This window comes from Mirounga angustirostris, unplaced genomic scaffold (assembly GCF_029215605.1).
Source record: "Mirounga angustirostris isolate CCGP_5_RB_7025 unplaced genomic scaffold, mMirAng1.0.hap1 SCAF_12, whole genome shotgun sequence".
Classification (NCBI taxonomy): Eukaryota; Metazoa; Chordata; class Mammalia; order Carnivora; family Phocidae; genus Mirounga; species Mirounga angustirostris.
Genome location: NW_026991720.1, coordinates 69,876,504 through 69,890,989, shown reverse-complemented (window position 1 = coordinate 69,890,989; position 14,486 = coordinate 69,876,504). Strand labels below are relative to the sequence as shown.

Here is a 14,486-nt window from a genome sequence, read left to right as displayed (position 1 = left end):
TCCTTCCTTTGAGTATATAATCCATATGTAGAACCAGTTCTGTATCCTGGGCAGATGGAGAAGGCATTTTAGGGAGGGCCCTAAGTATTCATGAAGTAGTGTTTATAAGTAAAACTAGAAGGAAACTTAAAAAATGTAAATAACTACTAGAGTTACAAACATTAATATTCAAGTGATATTACTGATCCATACTTTTGTCCTGGTTTTACCACTTACTGTACCTATATCATCTCAGGCTAATCAATGCACTGCTCTAGTTCCCCATCTATAAAATGAAAGGGCTTTATTAGCTGCTATCTAAGGTCCCTTGAAACTTGACATTCTCTAGTTCTTATAACAGCTCAGGAAACTTCATCCTAATCTTTATATGATGTTCTGGTCTTTAATATATTTTGAGACCAAGGTCCTTATCAAATTGTACTTGACCTCTACCCACAAGGCCAGCTTCTTGTCTTAGTCATTGAAACTAAGGCATGAGAGATTTCATTTGCCTTGAAAACGGAAAAAATGATACTGACATCCTATAGATCTAATCTGCTCCTCTCTGTCTGCTGACTGGGTTATTTCTGCTGTGATACTGGCCTAATAAAAAAATTAGTAAGTTCCAGTTGTGGCCAAGACAAAGAGGACCTAACTTAGGGGAATTATACCCACCTTTGACATAATCAGAATAAACTATAACTCATAGTGCAAGGGAAGAGATGGAAAACTTCTTTGTTATTATATGTTATGATGGAATTTTTATTTTAAAGGTCCAATATTTCTGCAGAATAATTAGCACATTTGCTTGTGTCAATCTCCATCTTTCTACATACCAAGAGTAGATCCCTCACACCAACAGAGATCAGAAAGGTACAAGCAGGATTCATATGAAGATTAGCGTCCCTAAGAGTGCATTGCTCTGAATCTTTGAATCTTATGCTACATTATATTTTGCAATTGATTACTACATACATGATCTATTAACTGTACCTCACAACAACACTTAAAGGGGACAGCAAATAGAAATATATTCATTTTATAGATAAGGAAATGAGGCTTAGATAAATGGAAGTTGCTCATGTTTTACCATATGCATAAAGGCTAGATATAGCCATTATTACCCAACTTGTAAGTGGTAAAGACAGGACTAGAACCTAGATCTTCCCATTTGAAGGCCCATTTTCTTTTGTTCTATTGTATGTGTATATTTGTGTATGTATATATATGTGTGTGTGTGTGTGTATATACACACACACAGATTAAGATTGTTTATCTCTTTTTGAAAGGTAATAGGTGATGTTTCCCCTAATGCTACCTATTTTCCAAAAGGAACTATATATTTCTTTTTTTTTTTTTTAAGATTTATTTATTTGACAGACAGAGACACAGCGAGAGAGGGAACACAAGCAGGGGGAGTGGGAGAGGGAGAAGCAGGCTTCCCGCCAAGCAGGGAGCCCGATTTGGGGCTCGATCCCAGGACCCTGGGATCATGACCTGAGCCAAAGGCAGACGCTTAACGACTGAGCCACCCAGGTGCCCCTATATATTTCTTTTATAACAAAAAAGTAACAATCAGTTACTAAAAGTCTTTCATAAAATACAAATGGCCCCAAAGAGAGTGTTGTGTTGCATCACTCTTAAATTATCATGGATTTCTGCAGACCACTTTAAGATGCAGAGCTGTAAAGTCATAGCATTGAGAGTAAAAAGGAATTATGAATCAGACCATGAGAGTAAGTCCAAGGAGGACAGGCTTGGGCAGGACATTGGGATGTTTTTTGCCCATTAGAACCAGGAAAACATGAAATGGCTGGTGTTTGAGAAGAGGAGACAATAAACTTGCAAACAGGGTATCAAGATAAGCCATTATTTACAGCTTTGTCTCTGCCTAAACTATAAGGGGCTTCACGAGTCATTCCACCTTAACATAGGGAGCTAGAACTGAAGATTTTTTTTTCTATAACCCAGTGTCTTATCATAGTACCAGTACATAGCCCAAACTCTGAAAATGCTTCTAAACTTAGGAAATTTGAAGTACTGGAAAGAGCTTTGCATTATTACTCTGAAAAGATCTGGGTTTGATTTGGGATCTCTTTTTGTTATTTGCTAGCCAAATCCATGGTCCTGGATTAATGACCTGTATCTCTGAGACAGATATCAATCCTATAAAATTTAGATGATATTAATAATTATCATGCCTCTTCACATAGTTGGGAAGATTAAATAATTATATATGATAAACTATGAATGATTAGTGTACATAAATTATTACTATTTCTATTTTTCAAAAAGACTTTTTAAATATAGCATAGTAATTCATAACAGTGCTGCCACCTTTTTAGAATTCTGAAAGATTACAAGACAAAGAACTAAGAGCAGATGGAACTATATATAGAGAAAAGAAAACTTTAAATTATTCTTATATTCAAGCTACTAAAACTTTAAAGATCTAAGATATTAAATACACACACACGCACACACTTCTCTGTATATAGTTACTGTGAAGGCAGCCTGACTCATCGACCCCTTAGGATTACTTTCTATCTTATAGCTATAATGAGGATATATTTTCTATCCAAGATAAGGAAATCTTGTTGAGTAAAATACTGACCCAGGGAGAACTTTAAAAGGGATTATTTCAATATAACTATATAGAAAATCCAGAAATAAGTCCAGCTCCACATGGGAATTTATTATTGGGTAAAGGTGGCATATGATGTTGGTAGGGAAAAGATGGATTATTTAATAAATGGTGCTAGAACAACTGCAAAGCCATTTGGGGAAAAACTGGGTTCTTCTTCATTCCCTACATGTAAATATATTTTAGATAAGTAAAATAAGTAAATGTAAAACATGAAACATTAAAAATAGCAAATATATGAATGTTTTTATAATGATGGAATAGAAAAAATCCTTCCAGGCATGTCAAACTCAGGAGGCATAAAAAACAAGATTGGTAATTCAGACAAAATAGAAATTTAAAATTTCTTTACACCACATACAGCAAAACATAAATAAGCAAAACATAAATTAGAACTAGGGAAAACATTCACAACATATATGACAGAAAATAGTCTAAAACTTTTAACAAAACGAAGAACAAAATCAGTAAGATGAAAAACTCAATAAAAAATGGACAAAATAAAATACAAATGACCAATTCAAATATGGGAAAACTCCATTTATAATTAAAGAAATACTTAACTCATTAATAATTAATTAACTCTATTCATAATTAAATAAGTACAAATTAATGTGAGGAACTTTCCCACCTGTTAGTTCAGCAAAGACTAAAATGTCTTATTATCCAGCATTGGTTTTATCCAGCACTTTTCCCTGTCGGTGGGAGTGTAGGGGTACAATCTTCTTGATGGGCAAGAACTATAAAAATTTAACCCATCTAGTTCCAGGAATTTTTCTGTAGGGTTAACTAGTACCAGCATGTGTAGAGCATCGAGGATGTTTGGTTACAGTGGTTTTTGAAACAGGCAAAGTTAAGAAACAGTTTAGAATAGTTATTTTTAATCCGTGAAATGGAGCATTGACTAATAAAAAGGACGAGCTCAATCTCTATGGGATAATATGGAAAGATCTTCCTGATGCACTAAGTTAAAAAAAAAAAAACTATATAACAGTATTTATATTTGATCTCATTTATGTTTAACATAAACATATATTTGCATTTACCAAAAAAGCATCCAGAAAGGTACAAAAGAAATTATATATAGTGGGTTCTTCTGGGGAGTTGAGTTGTAGAATTGAGAGGAAAAATACTTTTATTTTTATGTAAATCTTTTGTATCATTTACTTTTAGATAATGACCATGTTGATTTTATAATAAAAAGTTTAAACCATGCTAAATCAATGTGAGTTACGCTCATTAACTGCTATTCATAATCTTCTAGATGTCTTCGAGTCTTATGTGAAGACCTTTTCTATAGACTTTAAAGATTTGTAGTCTTCACTTATACATACCAATCTTTTCCTCTGCTTTATCTACTCTATGAATTTAATCTTTATAAATTTGGTTGTCATTTTATTTAGAATTCTTTATATTGTCATAATTATCTGCTATAACATAAATTAGCCTAAATAAAAATGGATATCTACCATCAATATAATAATTTTAAATAAAATGATTTAATAGGGCAATGATTCTAGAATTAGACTTTCTGGATTCATTTTCCAGCTCCTTCATTTGTTAGCAGTGTGACCCTAGGAAAGTTACCTAACTGCTCAGTTTTCTCACTTGTACAATGAGGTGAATGGTGGTCTTTATATTATAGGGCAGTTGGAGGATTAGGTAAATGCATATAGAAGATTTAACAGTTCCTGACACTTAGTAAATATTCAATTAATGTGCTGAGATTATCATAATTTATATTATTATTAAAATACTTTGAAAGAGATTTTCAAATTCAGTTGTTACAATATAGTCTGGTCTTCAAGTACAAACAACCTCCTAAGTATGTTTATAAAGATAGAACAAATTGTTATTAATGCTGAAGATGAAGCAACTGTTTCTCATTTGTTGAAAACTATCAGAGTTGTGAATATTACCTTTAATTTCTCAAGCAGAAATTACCGAATATGCCAAAAATAAAGATAGAAAATGAGATGAAGATCAATCCTAAATCAAAATTGCCAAAGAGGGTTCACAAAAAAAAAAGGAAATAATGTCATTCAACCTGATGGGTCAGTGAGATTACAGATGTATGTGAGGACTCAGTTAAATTAGGTATTTTTTACTCTATCTAGATGTAAAGTGCAAACAATGTGTATCGCATTACCCAGATATTTTCCTTACATTTCACTGACATTATAATTAATCATTCAATGGAATATGTTGCTTGATTCCACTTGGAGAAATCAGAAAGCCATACATACCTTCCCGGAGTTGTTAATTTTCAGTGAATTCTGCCTCTCTTCCCTCAATAGTCTTTTTTTTTTTTTTAATTTTTAAACAACAGTTCCAAGATAATATCCCAAATATAAGTATATTAATGAGACATTGTGTGTATGTTTGTAGTACCTGAACAGGGATTTTTTTTTTTTAAGTAGTACAAAGCATAACATTCATATCATGGAGGGAGTCAGATACCTCATCAACTGAAAAATTGAGTATTATCATTCTCTAGGTGGTAAATCTAGCAAAATAAAAGAAAACAATTTTAAACCTCTCAGTGCTGCTATTCATTTATTGATTTGTGAAGCATTTGAAACTATACAAGATTTATTCTCTTTCATTGTACTGGTTTAGGTAATGTATGAATACCAAGTTTTTCTTTATCTCCTTCAGTTTTTGTTCCTCTGGGTCCTTCAAGGACTATCAGAACTGAAGATTGGGAGTGTTTGTGTGAATACACACACCACACATTATTCTCTGAGCTAGCAAGGATATCTGTAAATACCTGCTGTTCTTTTAATTTCAAGACCTAAAGTATTGATAAAATGTTAATGATTTTCAAACAGAAAATTTCAGTCTGCCCATGCAAACAAAAGTGCAGTTTTCTGGGATGACATACTATAAGTCATTCTCAAAATTCATCAGAAACATTTCAAACTGTGCTTCTAACGATTCAAAAACAGATCTCATCAAGTCCAGAGTCATTAAAAAGAGTCAAGACGGATTATTGATTATTAAATTGACATGGATATATACCTAGGGACCTTGAGGAAATAATACCACTAGGTATGTGCACTTTGAGGAATTATTAAAACTTTGGAGGTGTTAACTGAAGATGGTGGTGTTCACTGAAAGCATTTAAAAATTGACATCAGAAGTGAAAGTATGGCTTCAATTTTCTTTGATGAGTTATTCTAAGCATTATAGGAAATGAGAAAGTAGAACATGTGTCAGAAATAAACCTCAAATATCTGTTTATGGCTTTGTTTTTTTGATATGTGTGTGTGTTTGTACATACATATACACATATGTACATGTGTGTATTTATACATAATACATGTATGTGTGTGCATGTTTGAGATTGAGAGGCAGAAAGAGAGAGTGACAGAGTTTGAAAGATAAGGGGGGGGGGCTGGGTGACTCGGTTGAGTGTCCGACTCTTGATTGTGGCTCAGGTCATGACCTCAGGGTCCTGAGATCCATCCCCGGGGAGGGCTCCACACTCAGTGGGGAGTCAGCTGGAGATTCTGTCTCTCTCACTCTGCCTGTCCCCCCACTTACACACACGTTCTCTCAAAAAATAAATAAATCATTAATTAGTTTAAAAAGAAAGATAAAGAGAAAAGGAGAGAGGCAAGGATGGAAGTCAAAGATGTACCTTATGAAAGTAAAGTATTTTAAATAGAAGCGTACTTCTTTTTACAATTTCCTTCAGCTTTACCCAGTTTGAAGCTGACTGAACTGAGTCAAAGGTGTGCACAGATCCCAAGCTGATGGGAGGCCGAGGCAGGAGGGGACCTGATGTGGTCTGAGGCCAGTGCTTCCTTTAACTCCGTCATCCTAGCTTGTTTTGTACAGTTTCTCTCTTGTGGTTACGAAGATGCAAGTGATTAGGAAAAAAGACCAGTATTTAAGTAAATGTCAGCAAAATTTTTAAAAAGTGTGTTTTCTTAGACCACTTAGAAACCTTTTGGAGGCAAAAAACAAAGGCTAGAGCATCATCAACTTATTTTTAATTAGCTTATTCCTGTTTTGTTTGTTTGTTTGTGTAAAATAGGCTAAGAAAGTTGAGATGACTCAGCCATTCCATTATTAATATTAATGCTTTAAATTAGCATTACTAAAAATGTTGCTTCACAATAGGGATCTCTTTGAAATGTAATAGAATATAGTAATTTAAAAGTTACCCCTTAAAATGAACGCTAGAGAATACTTCATCCATGAATGTGTCCCTGGCTCAATGAGGTTCTTCATTTATCTCCTTTATCACTCAAAACCTAGAAAAATTGCTTTGAATCTTTTTCTCTAATAATTTCAAATACAAACAGTTGCCTACTTCATTCTACTTGCCTAATTCCTCTCCATAAGGACCTAATTTTGACATGCTTCTTCAGCCCTCACTTTTGTTTCTGGTGGTGTTTTTGGTAGCTGCACAAAGGATGCTTAGTGAAAGCTTTAAAAATGAACTAGAGATAAAAGGATGGATAAATGAGTATATTTGTCCCCTCATCACTGGATTTCCTATCTAGCTATTCTACTTGACTATGATGTTATCTACAGCAGAGACTGCTTCCTGTTGACCACTGTGTTCCCATCATCTAGTAGGTATTCAATAATGTGTGCTGAATGAACCAATGAATCAAGTCTCTCACTTTTATGTCTTCAATTTTTTTCAGCTTTTATTTGGCTATGTGTCTCATGTCTTCAACTACACCAGGAGCTTTTTGAGGGTAAGACTCATTTTTTATTGTCTTGTGCTAGCAGAGTGCCTTGAATAAAGCAACACTTCTAAAATGCAAAACATTCATGCAAATGAATGCAAAAAAGAATGCAAAACACTCCAGAACAAACAAACAAACAAAATGAATGCAAGAAGGAATGCAAAACATTCCCTTTGATTGTTTTTTTTTTTTTTTAAGATTTTATTTATTTATTTATTTGAGAGAGAATGAGAGAGAGCACATGAGAGGGGGGAGGGTCAGAGGGAGAAGCAGACTCCCTGCCGAGCAGGGAGCCCGATGCGGGACTCGATCCCGGGACTCCAGGATCATGACCTGAGCCGAAGGCAGTCGCTTAACCAACTGAGCCACCCAGGTGCCCCCCTTTGATTGTTTTTTTAACCTAGAGATAGTTCCTATATTTTTAAGTCTAAACCATAATAGTGAAATAAAATTTAGGTCAACATAAAGAAGTTTTCAATAAATAGATATTAAAAATCCAATATCAAGCTCCAATATCTAATATTTTAATAATGTAGATTTCCTTTTGAAGTCATTTGTTTCTAAGATCTCAAATCTAACAAATATTCATATTAATGCTTAGAAATTTCTATAATGCATGCTCATACTTTATAGAAATTTATTTTAGATAATATATTTATAACTCTAAGACTCTCTGATTATAGCACTCTGTAATTACATTTCCTATTTCCATACTTAAATATTTGTCATCATAGAGATAACAACCACTCATTAAATAAAATGGAAGAAATATGTAGAATGAAGAAAATTGGCTAGAGTCCCACCACCCCAACACAACCACCTCCAATATTTTGGTCTATTTTTTCCAATTTTTTTTGTACACATATTTATAATTTTCTCTTCTAAGTTATAATCAAATTATAATCTTATATCTCATATTTTATTTATTAAGTTTATTTCTGCTTAAGGGAAAAAAAGTGCTTTCTAGTACTAAGTAAGCAAATTTAATTCCAAATTATTCCCAAAACTTACTGATTGTGTTCTCCTCTCCCAAGGAGCTCATATATGCAATTGATCTCAAAGAATTTATCAAAATATTGGAAAAATGAAATAAATATGAAAATAATGTATGTGTGTCAGAGAGTATGTATAATTTTTATAGATAGCTGTATCTCTAACTCTTTGTTCCTAAGTAGATAATGAGACCACAAACTTTTTCAGAAAACTAATTCCAAAGGTACTCACAATAAAGTATCTTTTAAAGAAGTGAATTTTGTGTACCTGTTGGTTTTTACTATAAAACTGAAATTTTTAGGTCAAGTCATTACCTCTGCAAGCATCAGTCTCTTCATCTTTAAAAATTAAAGGATAATATAAACATTCACCTTATAGGTTTGTTTGGAGAATTAAAGTAATTAATGCTTACAATGTACTTAGAGAAGTGTCTGAATACATAGAAAGTGCTTCATAAACGTCAGTTATAATTATCATTCCTGGGCAAGTTTTGTGGTCAAATAGTAATCTCAGATCTTGAGGCTGAATTTTTTTCTTTTCCTGGCTTCAATTAAGTAGAAAATTACAATTTTTTTTTGTCATAATGCTCTTTTAGAAATCACTTAAATATTCCTGTCTTTCATGTTCTATACTTTCCTATCTTCCCAATTTGACCAATTTAAAAAATATTCAAAAACATGACCTTTAACACTGACTCTCTGCTGTACTTTTCTCCCATTATTTGCATTTCTTACAGAATCTGGATTTAGTATAACAGAAGTTGCTAGGCTAGTAGGGATTTGTAAGCTATCTCAGAAGGTACCTGGTGGGAGTTCTCAGAACTATGTTCACACTAATAACATGAAATAACTATCCCACCAAAGGTAGAGAGCCTTTCAAATTAAGGTTGAGAGCAGAAGACGATACAGAGCAGATCACAGTGCATATGCTAGATACAATGCAAAGGGAACCAGGAGCCAGGAACTCAAGTTGTGTCTGCTTTGCCACATGGCAATCTATCCCTTCTGCATCAGTATCACAGTATAGTCATTGATATCAAGGCTGGAGATTTTACTATAGGGATTTAAGTCAGTAAGTTTATCAATTTGAAAGTTTAGGAATTTAGGCCAGTTAGGAATTAGATTGACAATAGTTAATCGGTGTTGATCCTTAGGTTGTTTTCCTCCCTCCCTCCTTTCCTAGCTTTCTCAGAAACATCTTTATTACAAGTGTTCTTAAACACTTCTTTACATGCATTGCAGAATGTGTATTAACGTCCTGTCAGATTATTTCTTTGACTATGGAATATTTCAGTAACGGTTTCAGTATTTCTTTTGGTTAATGTTCTTTCTGAGTTTAGAAACTTGTTTCATATTAAGTTAATTTAACAGTGAGTGCTCTTTGGAAAAGAATTATTCTGTGTAGGGAAACATCAGTGTTTAATCTTAGCGGAACATGTTAGCAAACTTGGAATTCACATTTTTGCTTTCATTGTCACTTCTAGACATAGGAAATGAACTAAGGCAGATGAAATGTGATTGGAATCAATGGACATTTCTCAATGAACTAATTTGATGAGGAGTCAATATAAAGGTTAGAAACCACTATTTCAAAAGGATTCATTGGTAGTAAAACACAGAAAGAGCCTTTAGCTCCTATCTATGAGAATTGGATTGTTTTTTGTTTGTGTAGGTGAAAAAACTTGGACCCTGAGTGATGAAGCAATTTTCCCCAAGATGACACTGTTATACAGTAGCAAGGCATGGTAGAGACACCACCTCCTTTGGCATTTATTCTTTTGTTTGTATCAATTCAACATACTGTTATTGTCCTTTAGAGATAAATGGTCAATACACTCTATAGAACAGTGTAAAGAAGGGGGAAAAATAAAGCATTACTGATACTGATTCAGAGACAAGACAAAGAAAAAAATTAGATTGCGATTTATAATGAATATTTTGAATCACTTAGATTTGTATATGGGTTATATTGAAGTATGGTCATAAAGAATGTTAATAAGACTTTAAGGATATGTAGAGAATATAAAATAATGTAAGATGATAACTTGTGAAATTTTATTTCAATTAGGCAGATCGTAGTTTATATTATTGCAAAAAGAAACAAAATGACTCCATGTATTTGTCAATACAGAGAGAATACACGATGTTAGTTTTTATAACTATGTAAGTTTTAGAAGTTTATTCAACAGCATAGCTCCTTATGACTTAAACAAAATTTTTTCTAAAGAGAGAGTGTCTCTGTTTGATGGTGTAAATTTATGAGCAAACATAAGATACCAAAATTCTATCTTTGTGTCATTCATTCTCAGAATACATGACAGTAGGTTAGCCATTCTTTTGATACAAGATGAACTAAATTGTTCCAAAATCATAAAGCTATGAATCAAAATAAAATCGTTTTGAGAAAAAGAATCTATTCTTCATGACTGCTCTCTTTTTCCCAAATTTTGATTTGTATTATGGAATGTATTTTTATTTATAAGGAGTGATCATATACAAAAGTAGCTCTAAAGCTTTTAGCAGAACTTCAGATTCACTCAATAACATATCTTCCTCATTCTCTGTCAAATAGGTGGCTTGGCAAATGAGTGAATATCAAGAATATATATAAATACAAAATATTGATTTGTATTTCATATTTATATATATTTATATACAGTAAAATAACTATTCATATAAGTCTACACTTATACAAATTCAAATAAATACATATTTACATCAATTTATAAATTTATGCAAATTTATATATAATTTTTATGTTAATTTGTATTATATACTATTCATTGAAAAGCATATATTTATATTTAAATTTTTTATCTAAATATTGTTTATCTCTCTATTTAAAGGGTGTCCCAAGTCTTCATATAGTTTTAAACATTAATCACTTCTAAACTATAAATGCTATAAACTTATGAAAATAACATTTGAAAATTTAATTACTTACATTTATTTTACACTTATTTAGTACTGTGTACTTATTATTATTCAAGTAATAAATTTTTTACCTAAAAAAGTTTTTTTATATCCTCTGATTAAAGATGACAAACAACTGAAGTAGGTAGACATCTTCAGAAAATGACTGATTCTTGAAAAAAAGCATCCACAACAAAGTATACCCGCTTCAAAACATCGTCTAGGGTTAGCTCTGTATATACGCTTCTGAGACAAAACAATGGCCCACAGCCATTATAAAAGATAAACATAAACAACAGAAGCACTTCACTAAACAGAAGCTCACCTCAAGGGGGCAGAATTCTGTACTTCACACTGGTTTGCTCTAGTGGGGAAGGAAATAACAGAGTCAAAATGATTAAAGGTGATGTATCTTCACAGGAAACAGACCCGCTCAGTTTTAATGACAGATATGGAGTTTTTGTTGTTCATTTCCTAAAATGAACATTTTAAATTTAACTTAGTAGGCTTATTAAAAAAGCATAGTGGTCTGCTGGCTTATTTAAGGTGAAATATTGGTCTTTTTTTGTTCAAAAAGTCTAGAACTGCTCAGGAAATACCCTGACACCTGTGATTAGTCCAAAAATTAAGTCTTTGTTCAAATAAATTCTGTAGGTTACTAACAAAGATTAGCACTAGCCTAACACTTTCAGGCACACCTCCAGACTCCAATCATTTCTGCATTACCAGCACCTTGCTCAGTACTTGGTCCAAAGTACACCCTCAATAATGTTTGGGAAGTTGCTGTGAAATTTTAAATTTTATGATGTAATATAAATGGCTTCTAAAACAGTATTCTTCATTTAAATATATCAAAATTATTTTCTTTGAAAAGATAATTTGAATAGACTTTAATGGGAAAAGAATTAGAAACCTATCTTACTCATATTTAGCCCTTAAAGAACAAATTAAACCCTAAGGAAAAGCCACACTGAAACATTCAAGTCAGAGTTCCATAATACCTATTTTACCCTAAAATACTTGCCCTGAAAAAAGCTTCTGATTTACCCTCACATACATTGCTAACTTAGCCTGAAACTGATGTATATAATATTTAACCAACTTTATTGGAGATTTTGTGAAAGAGGAATGTTTGGCTTTATTTCTGTGGGAAATGAGGATCTTCAAATTCTCTTTGAGGGATGTTGTGTTCTATGGCCGTAGGCACTGGCCTGAAATATGATCATAGGCAAATTAGTTTATTTTAATGCCTATTGCATGCATGGATAACTCTATTAAGTGAATGAAATTTGACAAGCAGATATATGATAAAGATATAACTGTGTATTTCACATAGTATCAAAGGAAAGCAACAATTTGAAGAACCACAAAACCGTTTATTTGATCTGATTTTTCACTTATTTTTTTAAAATTTTTTAGATTTTATTTGATTATGTTATGTTAGTCACCATTCATTACATCATTAGTTTTTGATGTAGTGTTCCATGATTCATTGTTTGCGTATAACACCCAGTGCTCCACTCAATATGTGCCCTCCTTAATACCCATCACTTATTTTAAATCATCCCATAAGTGACAGATATCTTTTCATTTGTCTTCTTTATTCCTTTTTAATTTCATGTTTGAATATCTTGTATCGGGGACTTATATAATAACTTCGATTAAAATGTAGGGTCATGGCACAGTTCCAACCACAGTTCAGATAGAACACTAAGTATTAGTATTTATTCAATGAATGGATGAATGAAAAAATGACTAAGGTTTGGGCAAAGTCAGTAATTACCACTCTAAAAATACTTAGAGTGGCCATTGGAAGGATAGTACAATAAAATTAATATATGTGAAGGCAAAATTTTCCTCTGTGTTTAGATTAATGGTTCAATTTGTACTCCCTTTAAAATAGCAAAAGCCTCACAAATGTCACTATTTCTACATGTGAAACAGTTCTTTTTTTTTTTTTTCACTACTCTCTATCAGTACTCATGCAGTTTTACTGAGAGCATGCAGTTTTACCTGAGAGCATGAACTCTCAGGTAAATTGATTTATCAAATTGAGCAAAGATATAGTAATAAGTGCTCTGACCATTATTTATTCTAGAAAGTTAAGTTCTGAAAGGAGCTCTGTTCTATTAAACGTGTTCTCACAAAATTATGGGCAGGTGAACATAACTGTCCCTTGTATGTAACTGGGGAAATACAGTGTTTGAGAGGTTAGGTGATCCTCATTAGGAAATCAGTGGCAGACAGAGGTAGTAAATTTATAAATAAAAATATTCACATTTTTGCTTAGTTTAAGCTATGACCAATTCCATTTTCTTAGAAACATTAGATATGTGCTCTCCTGCCAGTGGAGAATACTCCCTAGTCCCTGAGTGCTAGGCTGAACTGGGGACTCAGCAGGTAGACCAGGTTTTTCATTCTAGAAACTATATAGATTATGTAACTATAGACTTTATTCCCACCTTTTAATTAACCACATCATACAAAAGAGTTGGCTCAATTTCATTTATTTGGATTAGTGTAATATATTAGACAGGAGGTCCATAATTTCCCTTACATAAAAAGTGCTTAAGATCATCCACAAGTGGTGTGTTTTAAAATTCATTAAAGATCTCTGACATGTTCTTCTATTAGCAAGGTTCCAGAGAGCACAGATGGCAATTAGTCACACAGGTGTTTGGTGGTTAACTTCTTTGATTGAAGAGAGCAGCACCATCCATGAAAAGAACCTCTGAATCTCCAGAAACAGTCATAGTATTAGATGCTATTCAAAGCATCTCCTATCGGTACTCTAACTTTCCTAGATTCTTATATAAATTCTTTGCTTATTAAAATCCACACGTTGTACACCTTAAACTTATGCAATGTTATATGTCAATTATATCTCAATAATGTGGAGAAAAAAAAGTATTCATTTTAGAGTTTTCAAAATGGCTGATTGATGGAAAATCCAATCCTGGCAGGATGGATGGTCCTTTAAGCCAGTGGTTCTCCAAGTGTAGTCCCTGGACCAGCATTATCTTCATCACTTGGGAGCTGGTTAGAAATGCAAATTCTCTGGCCCCACCCCAGGCCTACTGAGCCAGAAACTGGTGATGAGGCCCAGCAATCAGTGCTTTTACAAACCCTCCAGATGATTCCCATGCAAGCGAAAATTCGAGAACCCCTGCTGTAAGCTGGTTAGAGGTGTCTGGAAAAAGGGCTCTCCAGAGAGAACACAGGAATGTAAAAATTAAAGTATTCTTACAATTT

The 14,486-nt window shown here is 33.0% G+C and overlaps 1 long non-coding RNA gene across 1 annotated transcript in view; it reads left to right on the top strand.

Annotated features, from left to right (window-relative positions):
- Positions 1 to 14,486, top strand: part of LOC135362113 (uncharacterized) — a 51,728-nt gene that overhangs the window by 28,605 nt on the left and 8,637 nt on the right. Inside the window, exon 7 of the long non-coding RNA XR_010406537.1 lies at positions 7,285 to 7,338. This is a non-coding gene — a long non-coding RNA (uncharacterized LOC135362113). The remainder of the gene's footprint in view (positions 1 to 7,284; positions 7,339 to 14,486) is intronic.